At 41.0% G+C, this 13,068-nt stretch overlaps 7 non-coding genes across 7 annotated transcripts; all 7 read right to left on the bottom strand.

The window, feature by feature from the left end:
* Positions 1 to 933: 933 nt before the first annotated feature.
* On the bottom strand, positions 934 to 1,005 carry TRNAH-GUG (transfer RNA histidin (anticodon GUG)). The gene has a single exon. It is a non-coding gene; the product is annotated as a tRNA-His (tRNA).
* Positions 1,006 to 2,286: 1,281 nt separating this feature from the next.
* On the bottom strand, positions 2,287 to 2,368 carry TRNAS-AGA (transfer RNA serine (anticodon AGA)). The gene has a single exon. It is a non-coding gene; the product is annotated as a tRNA-Ser (tRNA).
* A 2,173-nt stretch (positions 2,369 to 4,541) lies between these two features.
* TRNAH-GUG (transfer RNA histidin (anticodon GUG)) lies at positions 4,542 to 4,613 on the bottom strand. Its single transcript has one exon. It is a non-coding gene; the product is annotated as a tRNA-His (tRNA).
* A 1,281-nt stretch (positions 4,614 to 5,894) lies between these two features.
* Positions 5,895 to 5,976, bottom strand: TRNAS-AGA (transfer RNA serine (anticodon AGA)). The gene has a single exon. It is a non-coding gene; the product is annotated as a tRNA-Ser (tRNA).
* Positions 5,977 to 8,144: 2,168 nt separating this feature from the next.
* Positions 8,145 to 8,216, bottom strand: TRNAH-GUG (transfer RNA histidin (anticodon GUG)). Its single transcript has one exon. It is a non-coding gene; the product is annotated as a tRNA-His (tRNA).
* A 1,281-nt stretch (positions 8,217 to 9,497) lies between these two features.
* On the bottom strand, positions 9,498 to 9,579 carry TRNAS-AGA (transfer RNA serine (anticodon AGA)). Its single transcript has one exon. It is a non-coding gene; the product is annotated as a tRNA-Ser (tRNA).
* Positions 9,580 to 11,752: 2,173 nt separating this feature from the next.
* TRNAH-GUG (transfer RNA histidin (anticodon GUG)) lies at positions 11,753 to 11,824 on the bottom strand. Its single transcript has one exon. It is a non-coding gene; the product is annotated as a tRNA-His (tRNA).
* Between the last annotated feature and the right edge of the window lie 1,244 nt (positions 11,825 to 13,068).

Genomic DNA, 13,068 nt, shown 5'->3' with positions numbered 1-13,068 from the left:
GATCCAGCACTACTGTACCACCTGTAAGCAGTTGAGAAACTGCGTTTAAGTTATACAGGCGATTTTTAAGGAATATTTACATGTTTGCAAAATCGACACCACTTAGAAGAATTTCCAAGTGAAACCACTCAATGTTAGCCTATGGAAGAAAAGTGAGTCATCGGCTTTTAGGTAAGTACTCGACTGGCAGAGTTATGGTTCTGGGCATAGACTCAGGGGTCTCCCAGGGGAGTCCCAGCCTACTTGCCAAGCCTTAAACTCCCCTTTTATTACATATAATTTACCCCTAAGGTAGGCCCTAGGTAGTCCTAGGTGCATGATGCTATGTAAGTAAAAAATAAGATATGTACTTTGGTGGTTCGCATGTCCTGTAGGTACCAAACAGTCTATTTCATTTTTCACTACTGTGAGGTCTACCCCTCTCATAGGTTAGCTCCGGGTGTTCCCCTATACTTTTCATTTGGTAATTCCATATCGGAGAGGAGTAGCTTTATTTATTTATTGAAAATCCTACTTACTGGTGAGGTTGGATTTAACTTTACTATTTTAGAAATGCCACTTTTAGAGAGTGAACATTTCTCTGCACTTACTGCTCTATTTGCCTGAAACCTGGCCCCAATACTCGTCTGGATTGGGCTGGGTGACAGCAAAATTTGTGCCTTCCCTCTAGAGAGCCACAACACAGGTCACTCAACTGCACCTGGGGGGTGAGCTCTGCTCCCCCTCCACCCCCAATAGGTTCAAGAATGATAATTTATGTAAGTAAATACATTATAGCTACAGCTTATAATCATGCGAGTTTAAATCATTTGTTGTTAGATGGTTTAAATATTTGAAAGGATCTGTTTTTAATAGACATTTTACAAAAACTACTGGTACATTTGCTAATTCTGTAAAATTAACACCCAACTGCCATGACATTGCCAACCACAATGCCGTGACTCGGATTCGAACCGAGGTTGCTGCGGCCACAACGCAGAGTACTAACCACTATACGATCACGGCGAGCTACTTGGGCTCAACGACAAACAGTGACATGGAGAATTTAAAATTCGGAACACTCAGGGCTGTTCCTGTGATAGGCTGGATGTATTCATTGCTTCCTCATTCCTCATTCAGAGGCTGCGTCTCCTCAGTGGTTGATAGGCTGAAACCGTTTCCTGGCCGCCTGCTTGTGAAATGCCAGGAGTAAAAGATCACACATTACACTTGCGGACCTGTGATGGGACACCAATGCAGAGAAACCCACCTGGAACAGACCTTCTATTCTGTCTATTAGACCTGCATCTTCCCTGCACCTTTCAAGCCATTTGTATGTGAAGCAAGAAAGAGTTAGAGAGTGATCCATCTACACTTGTATAGGGAGGATGTCGCCGTGAGCTCCTCCCAGCTAATCACACAAACAGCAGAAAAGCAAGATAAATACACAGTTGAGGGGTGGGCTGCATGGTTATGTTTTTGAGTAATTATTGAAACTGACCTCAGTGGCTCATTAGCAGAGCTGCGGCTAATGACTGGTGCCAAATCATGATGAAGCAAGCACCATGGCTCGTAGGGGACCCACAACACGCTTTTCTTAGCTCACTGAATTAAAGTATAAACTTCCACCGTGTGTGAGTGGTAAAGGCTTGTTAATATGGTTCCTTTTCCAATTCAAGTCTGACAACAAGAGGCAGGAACCACGTGGCTTCGGAAGCTCAGGAAAGTAGCCACCAACCACAGAGAAAGAGAGAACTGGCAGTATAAGAGATGGAGAAAACAGAAGCAGGAGCAAGGAGCTCAAATGAGATTGATGGCGTTTAAATAGAGCGCGTAAAGGAACAGTTACACAGCTAAGAAATGGGAAAGACAGACTAGGGAAAAAAACACAGAAAGAGCCTGTAGATGAAATTCTCTTCCTGGGACAGCAGGTTAAGAGAAATTACACATGGAGAGGTTAAGCATGTAACACGGGGGAGAATAAAAAAGAAAATGCAGTTTTATGAAGTGTGTTTGCCAATCCAGCCAGCACTTTTGTTCTATTTCTCTCTTTGCGTCTTTTATTGGTAAAGTAACTTTCAAGTGCATGCGCAGGTATGAATGAGAGAGCAACAGTATAATAATTTGAAGCGTTTACACCAGTGCTAAAGTAGGAATGAGGTGTAGCAAAGACATGAAAGAGGTAGCGATAACAAATATGTCGAGAGGCAATAGTGACACAAAAATAAGCCACCTATTTATAAAACTGAAATGGAAGAAATACTAAAGGTTAACTTCTGAAATTGTAGCCCATAATAAAAAGATTCTCGTTGTTGGCAGGATTCGAACCTGCGCGGGGATACCCCAATGGATTTCTAGTCCATCGCCTTAAGCACTCGGCCACAACAACTTACTGTAAGCTGCATGCAAATATTTTGTTTGAAAGTTTTGAAGTTTTCCCACATCAAAGTACTGATATTCTGCAATGCGCTTTTTAAAAACAATGTTTTTTTCATCATGCACGTTCTGTCCTAAAAACAAAAATTGCATGAGTATATCTCTGGATCTGTAAAAGGATACGCTTGCATTCAAACTCTCTTGTGGCACTCAATTTTTTGGACCCTGTTGCACTCTGTTTTTGCGCTGCTTTTAGTCTATGACCCATATTACAGAAGTCAACCATCTCTGAGTATTTGGGACTCCTTTGTAAGTGCCTTATCTTTAATCCTTGAAAAGCTCTATAATAAAGGGGTCTGTCAAAGATTGCTTGAATGGAAGATAAAAGAAGGCCCACTTGTCTCACCAAATGCAGTAGAGAAACCTGATGTTTTACTCATGTTATCCTTAGTTCATTTTTGTTAGACCTGGCATCCTTAAGGTGGCCTACCAGCAACCTTTTTGCTTTTCACCTCACGTTTTGCTGTATCTTTATGTTGGCCTTAGGACTCTAATCACTTTATCACTACTGTGAGAAAGTGGCTCTGTATATACTGTTCCCAAATAGGTACAGTGTGCACAGAGTCCCCAGTCCCCAGAGGTTTGGCAGAGGCTAAAGTTAGATATAACCTTACTCTCTAAAGTGGTAGCTTGCCGAGCAGTAAGGCAGTATCAGAGTACAGTGTAAAACATTTGTTGTACACACTCAGTCAGCAAATGGTCTCACACACTCAAGAACTGAACTCTAGGCCATTGGTTTGCATAAAAAAGATATTGTTGTTTTATTTTAGAACCAACAATAGGTATCAAAATATACTTTCTCAGAATGAGATGCTTTAGTTAAATACTTTGCAATAGGCAATTGACTTTTGCAGGTAATAGTTACAGTTTATTGCAATAGTGAACACAATTTGAATCACAATAACACATTGAGCTCAATGGGAATTTTAAGTTATATGCAATTAATTACTTTCAGGATTACTTTTCTAAATCCAGGACTGGATCCTAGATTCAGTCCTGGGACAGTTCTTGGAAACAAGTGAGTAAATTCGTTTTAGTTACTGTTGTGATTTTTAAGCAATATTTTGCTATTTTAAAAGTTGACACTTAGAAACTTTTGCTGATCAAATTACCAATGTTATCCTATGGAAGGAAATTCACTGAGCAGGTAAGTGGGGTTATGGTTACTTTTTCTAGGTCAGTGTTGGATCCTAGATCCAGCACTACTGTACCACCTGTAAGCAGTTGAGAAACTGCGTTTAAGTTATACAGGCGATTTTTAAGGAATATTTACATGTTTGCAAAATCGACACCACTTAGAAGAATTTCCAAGTGAAACCACTCAATGTTAGCCTATGGAAGAAAAGTGAGTCATCGGCTTTTAGGTAAGTACTCGACTGGCAGAGTTATGGTTCTGGGCATAGACTCAGGGGTCTCCCAGGGGAGTCCCAGCCTACTTGCCAAGCCTTAAACTCCCCTTTTATTACATATAATTTACCCCTAAGGTAGGCCCTAGGTAGTCCTAGGTGCATGATGCTATGTAAGTAAAAAATAAGATATGTACTTTGGTGGTTCGCATGTCCTGTAGGTACCAAACAGTCTATTTCATTTTTCACTACTGTGAGGTCTACCCCTCTCATAGGTTAGCTCCGGGTGTTCCCCAATACTTTTCATTTGGTAATTCCATATCGGAGAGGAGTAGCTTTATTTATTTATTGAAAATCCTACTTACTGGTGAGGTTGGATTTAACTTTACTATTTTAGAAATGCCACTTTTAGAGAGTGAACATTTCTCTGCACTTACTGCTCTATTTGCCTGAAACCTGGCCCCAATACTCGTCTGGATTGGGCTGGGTGACAGCAAAATTTGTGCCTTCCCTCTAGAGAGCCACAACACAGGTCACTCAACTGCACCTGGGGGGTGTGCTCTGCTCCCCCTCCACCCCCAATAGGTTCAAGAATGATAATTTATGTAAGTAAATACATTATAGCTACAGCTTATAATCATGCGAGTTTAAATCATTTGTTGTTAGATGGTTTAAATATTTGAAAGGATCTGTTTTTAATAGACATTTTACAAAAACTACTGGTACATTTGCTAATTCTGTAAAATTAACACCCAACTGCCATGACATTGCCTACCACAATGCCGTGACTCGGATTCGAACCAAGGTTGCTGCGGCCACAACGCAGAGTACTAACCACTATACGATCACGGCGAGCTACTTGGGCTCAACGACAAGCAGTGACATGGAGAATTTAAAATTCGGAACACTCAGGGCTGTTCCTGTGATAGGCTGGATGTATTCATTGCTTCCTCATTCCTCATTCAGAGGCTGCGTCTCCTCAGTGGTTGATAGGCTGAAACCGTTTCCTGGCCGCCTGCTTGTGAAATGCCAGGAGTAAAAGATCACACATTACACTTGCGGACCTTAGATGGGACACCAATGCAGAGAAACCCACCTGGAACAGACCTTCTATTCTGTCTATTAGACCTGCATCTTCCCTGCACCTTTCAAGCCATTTGTATGTGAAGCAAGAAAGAGTTAGAGAGTGATCTATCTACACTTGTATAGGGAGGATGTCGCCGTGAGCTCCTCCCAGCTAATCACACAAACAGCAGAAAAGCAAGATAAATACACAGTTGAGGGGTGGGCTGCATGGTTATGTTTTTGAGTAATTATTGAAACTGACCTCAGTGGCTCATTAGCAGAGCTGCGGCTAATGACTGGTGCCAAATCATGATGAAGCAAGCACCATGGCTCGTAGGGGACCCACAACACGCTTTTCTTAGCTCACTGAATTAAAGTATAAACTTCCACCGTGTGTGAGTGGTAAAGGCTTGTTAATATGGTTCCTTTTCCAATTCAAGTCTGACAACAAGAGGCAGGAACCACGTGGCTTCGGAAGCTCAGGAAAGTAGCCACCAACCACAGAGAAAGAGAGAACTGGCAGTATGAGAGATGGAGAAAACAGAAGCAGGAGCAAGGAGCTCAAATGAGATTGATGGCGTTTAAATAGAGCGCGTAAAGGAACAGTTACACAGCTAAGAAATGGGAAAGACAGACTAGGGAAAAAAACACAGAAAGAGCCTGTAGATGAAATTCTCTTCCTGGGACAGCAGGTTAAGAGAAATTACACATGGAGAGGTTAAGCATGTAACACGGGGGAGAATAAAAAAGAAAATGCCGTTTTATGAAGTGTGTTTGCCAATCCAGCCAGCACTTTTGTTCTATTTCTCTCTTTGCGTCTTTTATTGGTAAAGTAACTTTCAAGTGCATGCGCAGGTATGAATGAGAGAGCAACAGTATAATAATTTGAAGCGTTTACACCAGTGCTAAAGTAGGAATGAGGTGTAGCAAAGACATGAAAGAGGTAGCGATAACAAATATGTCGAGAGGCAATAGTGACACAAAAATAAGCCACCTATTTATAAAACTGAAATGGAAGAAATACTAAAGGTTAACTTCTGAAATTGTAGCCCATAATAAAAAGATTCTCGTTGTTGGCAGGATTCGAACCTGCGCGGGGATACCCCAATGGATTTCTAGTCCATCGCCTTAACCACTCGGCCACAACAACTTACTGTAAGCTGCATGCAAATATTTTGTTTGAAAGTTTTGAAGTTTTCCCACATCAAAGTACTGATATTCTGCAATGCGCTTTTTAAAAACAATGTTTTTTTCATCATGCACGTTCTGTCCTAAAAACAAAAATTGCATGAGTATATCTCTGGATCTGTAAAAGGATACGCTTGCATTCAAACTCTCTTGTGGCACTCAATTTTTTGGACCCTGTTGCACTCTGTTTTTGCGCTGCTTTTAGTCTATGACCCATATTACAGAAGTCAACCATCTCTGAGTATTTGGGACTCCTTTGTAAGTGCCTTATCTTTAATCCTTGAAAAGCTCTATAATAAAGGGGTCTGTCAAAGATTGCTTGAATGGAAGATAAAAGAAGGCCCACTTGTCTCACCAAATGCAGTAGAGAAACCTGATGTTTTACTCATGTTATCCTTAGTTCAGTTTTTGTTAGACCTGGCATCCTTAAGGTGGCCTACCAGCAACCTTTTTGCTTTTCACCTCACGTTTTGCTGTATCTTTATGTTGGCCTTAGGACTCTAATCACTTTATCACTACTGTGAGAAAGTGGCTCTGTATATACTGTTCCCAAATAGGTACAGTGTGCACAGAGTCCCCAGTCCCCAGAGGTTTGGCAGAGGCTAAAGTTAGATATAACCTTACTCTCTAAAGTGGTAGCTTGCCGAGCAGTAAGGCAGTATCAGAGTACAGTGTAAAACATTTGTTGTACACACTCAGTCAGCAAATGGTCTCACACACTCAAGAACTGAACTCTAGGCCATTGGTTTGCATAAAAAAGATATTGTTGTTTTATTTTAGAACCAACAATAGGTATCAAAATATACTTTCTCAGAATGAGATGCTTTAGTTAAATACTTTGCAATAGGCAATTGACTTTTGCAGGTAATAGTTACAGTTTATTGCAATAGTGAACACAATTTGAATCACAATAACACATTGAGCTCAATGGGAATTTTAAGTTATATGCAATTAATTACTTTCAGGATTACTTTTCTAAATCTGGATCCTAGATTCAGTCCTGGGACAGTTCTTGGAAACAAGTGAGTAAATTCGTTTTAGTTACTGTTGTGATTTTTAAGCAATATTTTGCTATTTTAAAAGTTGACACTTAGAAACTTTTGCTGATCAAATTACCAATGTTATCCTATGGAAGGAAATTCACTGAGCAGGTAAGTGGGGTTATGGTTACTTTTTCTAGGTCAGTGTTGGATCCTAGATCCAGCACTACTGTACCACCTGTAAGCAGTTGAGAAACTGCGTTTAAGTTATACAGGCGATTTTTAAGGAATATTTACATGTTTGCAAAATCGACACCACTTAGAAGAATTTCCAAGTGAAACCACTCAATGTTAGCCTATGGAAGAAAAGTGAGTCATCGGCTTTTAGGTAAGTACTCGACTGGCAGAGTTATGGTTCTGGGCATAGACTCAGGGGTCTCCCAGGGGAGTCCCAGCCTACTTGCCAAGCCTTAAACTCCCCTTTTATTACATATAATTTACCCCTAAGGTAGGCCCTAGGTAGTCCTAGGTGCATGATGCTATGTAAGTAAAAAATAAGATATGTACTTTGGTGGTTCGCATGTCCTGTAGGTACCAAACAGTCTATTTCATTTTTCACTACTGTGAGGTCTACCCCTCTCATAGGTTAGCTCCGGGTGTTCCCCAATACTTTTCATTTGGTAATTCCATATCGGAGAGGAGTAGCTTTATTTATTTATTGAAAATCCTACTTACTGGTGAGGTTGGATTTAACTTTACTATTTTAGAAATGCCACTTTTAGAGAGTGAACATTTCTCTGCACTTACTGCTCTATTTGCCTGAAACCTGGCCCCAATACTCGTCTGGATTGGGCTGGGTGACAGCAAAATTTGTGCCTTCCCTCTAGAGAGCCACAACACAGGTCACTCAACTGCACCTGGGGGGTGAGCTCTGCTCCCCCTCCACCCCCAATAGGTTCAAGAATGATAATTTATGTAAGTAAATACATTATAGCTACAGCTTATAATCATGCGAGTTTAAATCATTTGTTGTTAGATGGTTTAAATATTTGAAAGGATCTGTTTTTAATAGACATTTTACAAAAACTACTGGTACATTTGCTAATTCTGTAAAATTAACACCCAACTGCCATGACATTGCCAACCACAATGCCGTGACTCGGATTCGAACCAAGGTTGCTGCGGCCACAACGCAGAGTACTAACCACTATACGATCACGGCGAGCTACTTGGGCTCAACGACAAGCAGTGACATGGAGAATTTAAAATTCGGAACACTCAGGGCTGTTCCTGTGATAGGCTGGATGTATTCATTGCTTCCTCATTCCTCATTCAGAGGCTGCGTCTCCTCAGTGGTTGATAGGCTGAAACCGTTTCCTGGCCGCCTGCTTGTGAAATGCCAGGAGTAAAAGATCACACATTACACTTGCGGACCTGTGATGGGACACCAATGCAGAGAAACCCACCTGGAACAGACCTTCTATTCTGTCTATTAGACCTGCATCTTCCCTGCACCTTTCAAGCCATTTGTATGTGAAGCAAGAAAGAGTTAGAGAGTGATCTATCTACACTTGTATAGGGAGGATGTCGCCGTGAGCTCCTCCCAGCTAATCACACAAACAGCAGAAAAGCAAGATAAATACACAGTTGAGGGGTGGGCTGCATGGTTATGTTTTTGAGTAATTATTGAAACTGACCTCAGTGGCTCATTAGCAGAGCTGCGGCTAATGACTGGTGCCAAATCATGATGAAGCAAGCACCATGGCTCGTAGGGGACCCACAACACGCTTTTCTTAGCTCACTGAATTAAAGTATAAACTTCCACCGTGTGTGAGTGGTAAAGGCTTGTTAATATGGTTCCTTTTCCAATTCAAGTCTGACAACAAGAGGCAGGAACCACGTGGCTTCGGAAGCTCAGGAAAGTAGCCACCAACCACAGAGAAAGAGAGAACTGGCAGTATGAGAGATGGAGAAAACAGAAGCAGGAGCAAGGAGCTCAAATGAGATTGATGGCGTTTAAATAGAGCGCGTAAAGGAACAGTTACACAGCTAAGAAATGGGAAAGACAGACTAGGGAAAAAAACACAGAAAGAGCCTGTAGATGAAATTCTCTTCCTGGGACAGCAGGTTAAGAGAAATTACACATGGAGAGGTTAAGCATGTAACACGGGGGAGAATAAAAAAGAAAATGCAGTTTTATGAAGTGTGTTTGCCAATCCAGCCAGCACTTTTGTTCTATTTCTCTCTTTGCGTCTTTTATTGGTAAAGTAACTTTCAAGTGCATGCGCAGGTATGAATGAGAGAGCAACAGTATAATAATTTGAAGCGTTTACACCAGTGCTAAAGTAGGAATGAGGTGTAGCAAAGACATGAAAGAGGTAGCGATAACAAATATGTCGAGAGGCAATAGTGACACAAAAATAAGCCACCTATTTATAAAACTGAAATGGAAGAAATACTAAAGGTTAACTTCTGAAATTGTAGCCCATAATAAAAAGATTCTCGTTGTTGGCAGGATTCGAACCTGCGCGGGGATACCCCAATGGATTTCTAGTCCATCGCCTTAAGCACTCGGCCACAACAACTTACTGTAAGCTGCATGCAAATATTTTGTTTGAAAGTTTTGAAGTTTTCCCACATCAAAGTACTGATATTCTGCAATGCGCTTTTTAAAAACAATGTTTTTTTCATCATGCACGTTCTGTCCTAAAAACAAAAATTGCATGAGTATATCTCTGGATCTGTAAAAGGATACGCTTGCATTCAAACTCTCTTGTGGCACTCAATTTTTTGGACCCTGTTGCACTCTGTTTTTGCGCTGCTTTTAGTCTATGACCCATATTACAGAAGTCAACCATCTCTGAGTATTTGGGACTCCTTTGTAAGTGCCTTATCTTTAATCCTTGAAAAGCTCTATAATAAAGGGGTCTGTCAAAGATTGCTTGAATGGAAGATAAAAGAAGGCCCACTTGTCTCACCAAATGCAGTAGAGAAACCTGATGTTTTACTCATGTTATCCTTAGTTCATTTTTGTTAGACCTGGCATCCTTAAGGTGGCCTACCAGCAACCTTTTTGCTTTTCACCTCACATTTTGCTGTATCTTTATGTTGGCCTTAGGACTCTAATCACTTTATCACTACTGTGAGAAAGTGGCTCTGTATATACTGTTCCCAAATAGGTACAGTGTGCACAGAGTCCCCAGTCCCCAGAGGTTTGGCAGAGGCTAAAGTTAGATATAACCTTACTCTCTAAAGTGGTAGCTTGCCGAGCAGTAAGGCAGTATCAGAGTACAGTGTAAAACATTTGTTGTACACACTCAGTCAGCAAATGGTCTCACACACTCAAGAACTGAACTCTAGGCCATTGGTTTGCATAAAAAAGATATTGTTGTTTTATTTTAGAACCAACAATAGGTATCAAAATATACTTTCTCAGAATGAGATGCTTTAGTTAAATACTTTGCAATAGGCAATTGACTTTTGCAGGTAATAGTTACAGTTTATTGCAATAGTGAACACAATTTGAATCACAATAACACATTGAGCTCAATGGGAATTTTAAGTTATATGCAATTAATTACTTTCAGGATTACTTTTCTAAATCCAGGACTGGATCCTAGATTCAGTCCTGGGACAGTTCTTGGAAACAAGTGAGTAAATTCGTTTTAGTTACTGTTGTGATTTTTAAGCAATATTTTGCTATTTTAAAAGTTGACACTTAGAAACTTTTGCTGATCAAATTACCAATGTTATCCTATGGAAGGAAATTCACTGAGCAGGTAAGTGGGGTTATGGTTACTTTTTCTAGGTCAGTGTTGGATCCTAGATCCAGCACTACTGTACCACCTGTAAGCAGTTGAGAAACTGCGTTTAAGTTATACAGGCGATTTTTAAGGAATATTTACATGTTTGCAAAATCGACACCACTTAGAAGAATTTCCAAGTGAAACCACTCAATGTTAGCCTATGGAAGAAAAGTGAGTCATCGGCTTTTAGGTAAGTACTCGACTGGCAGAGTTATGGTTCTGGGCATAGACTCAGGGGTCTCCCAGGGGAGTCCCAGCCTACTTGCCAAGCCTTAAACTCCCCTTTTATTACATATAATTTACCCCTAAGGTAGGCCCTAGGTAGTCCTAGGTGCATGATGCTATGTAAGTAAAAAATAAGATATGTACTTTGGTGGTTCGCATGTCCTGTAGGTACCAAACAGTCTATTTCATTTTTCACTACTGTGAGGTCTACCCCTCCCATAGGTTAGCTCCGGGTGTTCCCCAATACTTTTCATTTGGTAATTCCATATCGGAGAGGAGTAGCTTTATTTATTTATTGAAAATCCTACTTACTGGTGAGGTTGGATTTAACTTTACTATTTTAGAAATGCCACTTTTAGAGAGTGAACATTTCTCTGCACTTACTGCTCTATTTGCCTGAAACCTGGCCCCAATACTCATCTGGATTGGGCTGGGTGACAGCAAAATTTGTGCCTTCCCTCTAGAGAGCCACAACACAGGTCACTCAACTGCACCTGGGGGGTGAGCTCTGCTCCCCCTCCACCCCCAATAGGTTCAAGAATGATAATTTATGTAAGTAAATACATTATAGCTACAGCTTATAATCATGCGAGTTTAAATCATTTGTTGTTAGATGGTTTAAATATTTGAAAGGATCTGTTTTTAATAGACATTTTACAAAAACTACTGGTACATTTGCTAATTCTGTAAAATTAACACCCAACTGCCATGACATTGCCAACCACAATGCCGTGACTCGGATTCGAACCGAGGTTGCTGCGGCCACAACGCAGAGTACTAACCACTATACGATCACGGCGAGCTACTTGGGCTCAACGACAAACAGTGACATGGAGAATTTAAAATTCGGAACACTCAGGGCTGTTCCTGTGATAGGCTGGATGTATTCATTGCTTCCTCATTCCTCATTCAGAGGCTGCGTCTCCTCAGTGGTTGATAGGCTGAAACCGTTTCCTGGCCGCCTGCTTGTGAAATGCCAGGAGTAAAAGATCACACATTACACTTGCGGACCTGTGATGGGACACCAATGCAGAGAAACCCACCTGGAACAGACCTTCTATTCTGTCTATTAGACCTGCATCTTCCCTGCACCTTTCAAGCCATTTGTATGTGAAGCAAGAAAGAGTTAGAGAGTGATCCATCTACACTTGTATAGGGAGGATGTCGCCGTGAGCTCCTCCCAGCTAATCACACAAACAGCAGAAAAGCAAGATAAATACACAGTTGAGGGGTGGGCTGCATGGTTATGTTTTTGAGTAATTATTGAAACTGACCTCAGTGGCTCATTAGCAGAGCTGCGGCTAATGACTGGTGCCAAATCATGATGAAGCAAGCACCATGGCTCGTAGGGGACCCACAACACGCTTTTCTTAGCTCACTGAATTAAAGTATAAACTTCCACCGTGTGTGAGTGGTAAAGGCTTGTTAATATGGTTCCTTTTCCAATTCAAGTCTGACAACAAGAGGCAGGAACCACGTGGCTTCGGAAGCTCAGGAAAGTAGCCACCAACCACAGAGAAAGAGAGAACTGGCAGTATGAGAGATGGAGAAAACAGAAGCAGGAGCAAGGAGCTCAAATGAGATTGATGGCGTTTAAATAGAGCGCGTAAAGGAACAGTTACACAGCTAAGAAATGGGAAAGACAGACTAGGGAAAAAAACACAGAAAGAGCCTGTAGATGAAATTCTCTTCCTGGGACAGCAGGTTAAGAGAAATTACACATGGAGAGGTTAAGCATGTAACACGGGGGAGAATAAAAAAGAAAATGCAGTTTTATGAAGTGTGTTTGCCAATCCAGCCAGCACTTTTGTTCTATTTCTCTCTTTGCGTCTTTTATTGGTAAAGTAACTTTCAAGTGCATGCGCAGGTATGAATGAGAGAGCAACAGTATAATAATTTGAAGCGTTTACACCAGTGCTAAAGTAGGAATGAGGTGTAGCAAAGACATGAAAGAGGTAGCGATAACAAATATGTCGAGAGGCAATAGTGACACAAAAATAAGCCACCTATTTATAAAACTGAAATGGAAGAAATACTAAAGGT

This window comes from Triturus cristatus, chromosome 12, assembly GCF_964204655.1.
Source record: "Triturus cristatus chromosome 12, aTriCri1.1, whole genome shotgun sequence".
In the NCBI taxonomy this organism is placed as follows: domain Eukaryota; kingdom Metazoa; phylum Chordata; class Amphibia; order Caudata; family Salamandridae; genus Triturus; species Triturus cristatus.
Note: the sequence above shows the minus strand (reverse complement) of the source record. Positions and strands in the feature narration are given on the sequence as shown.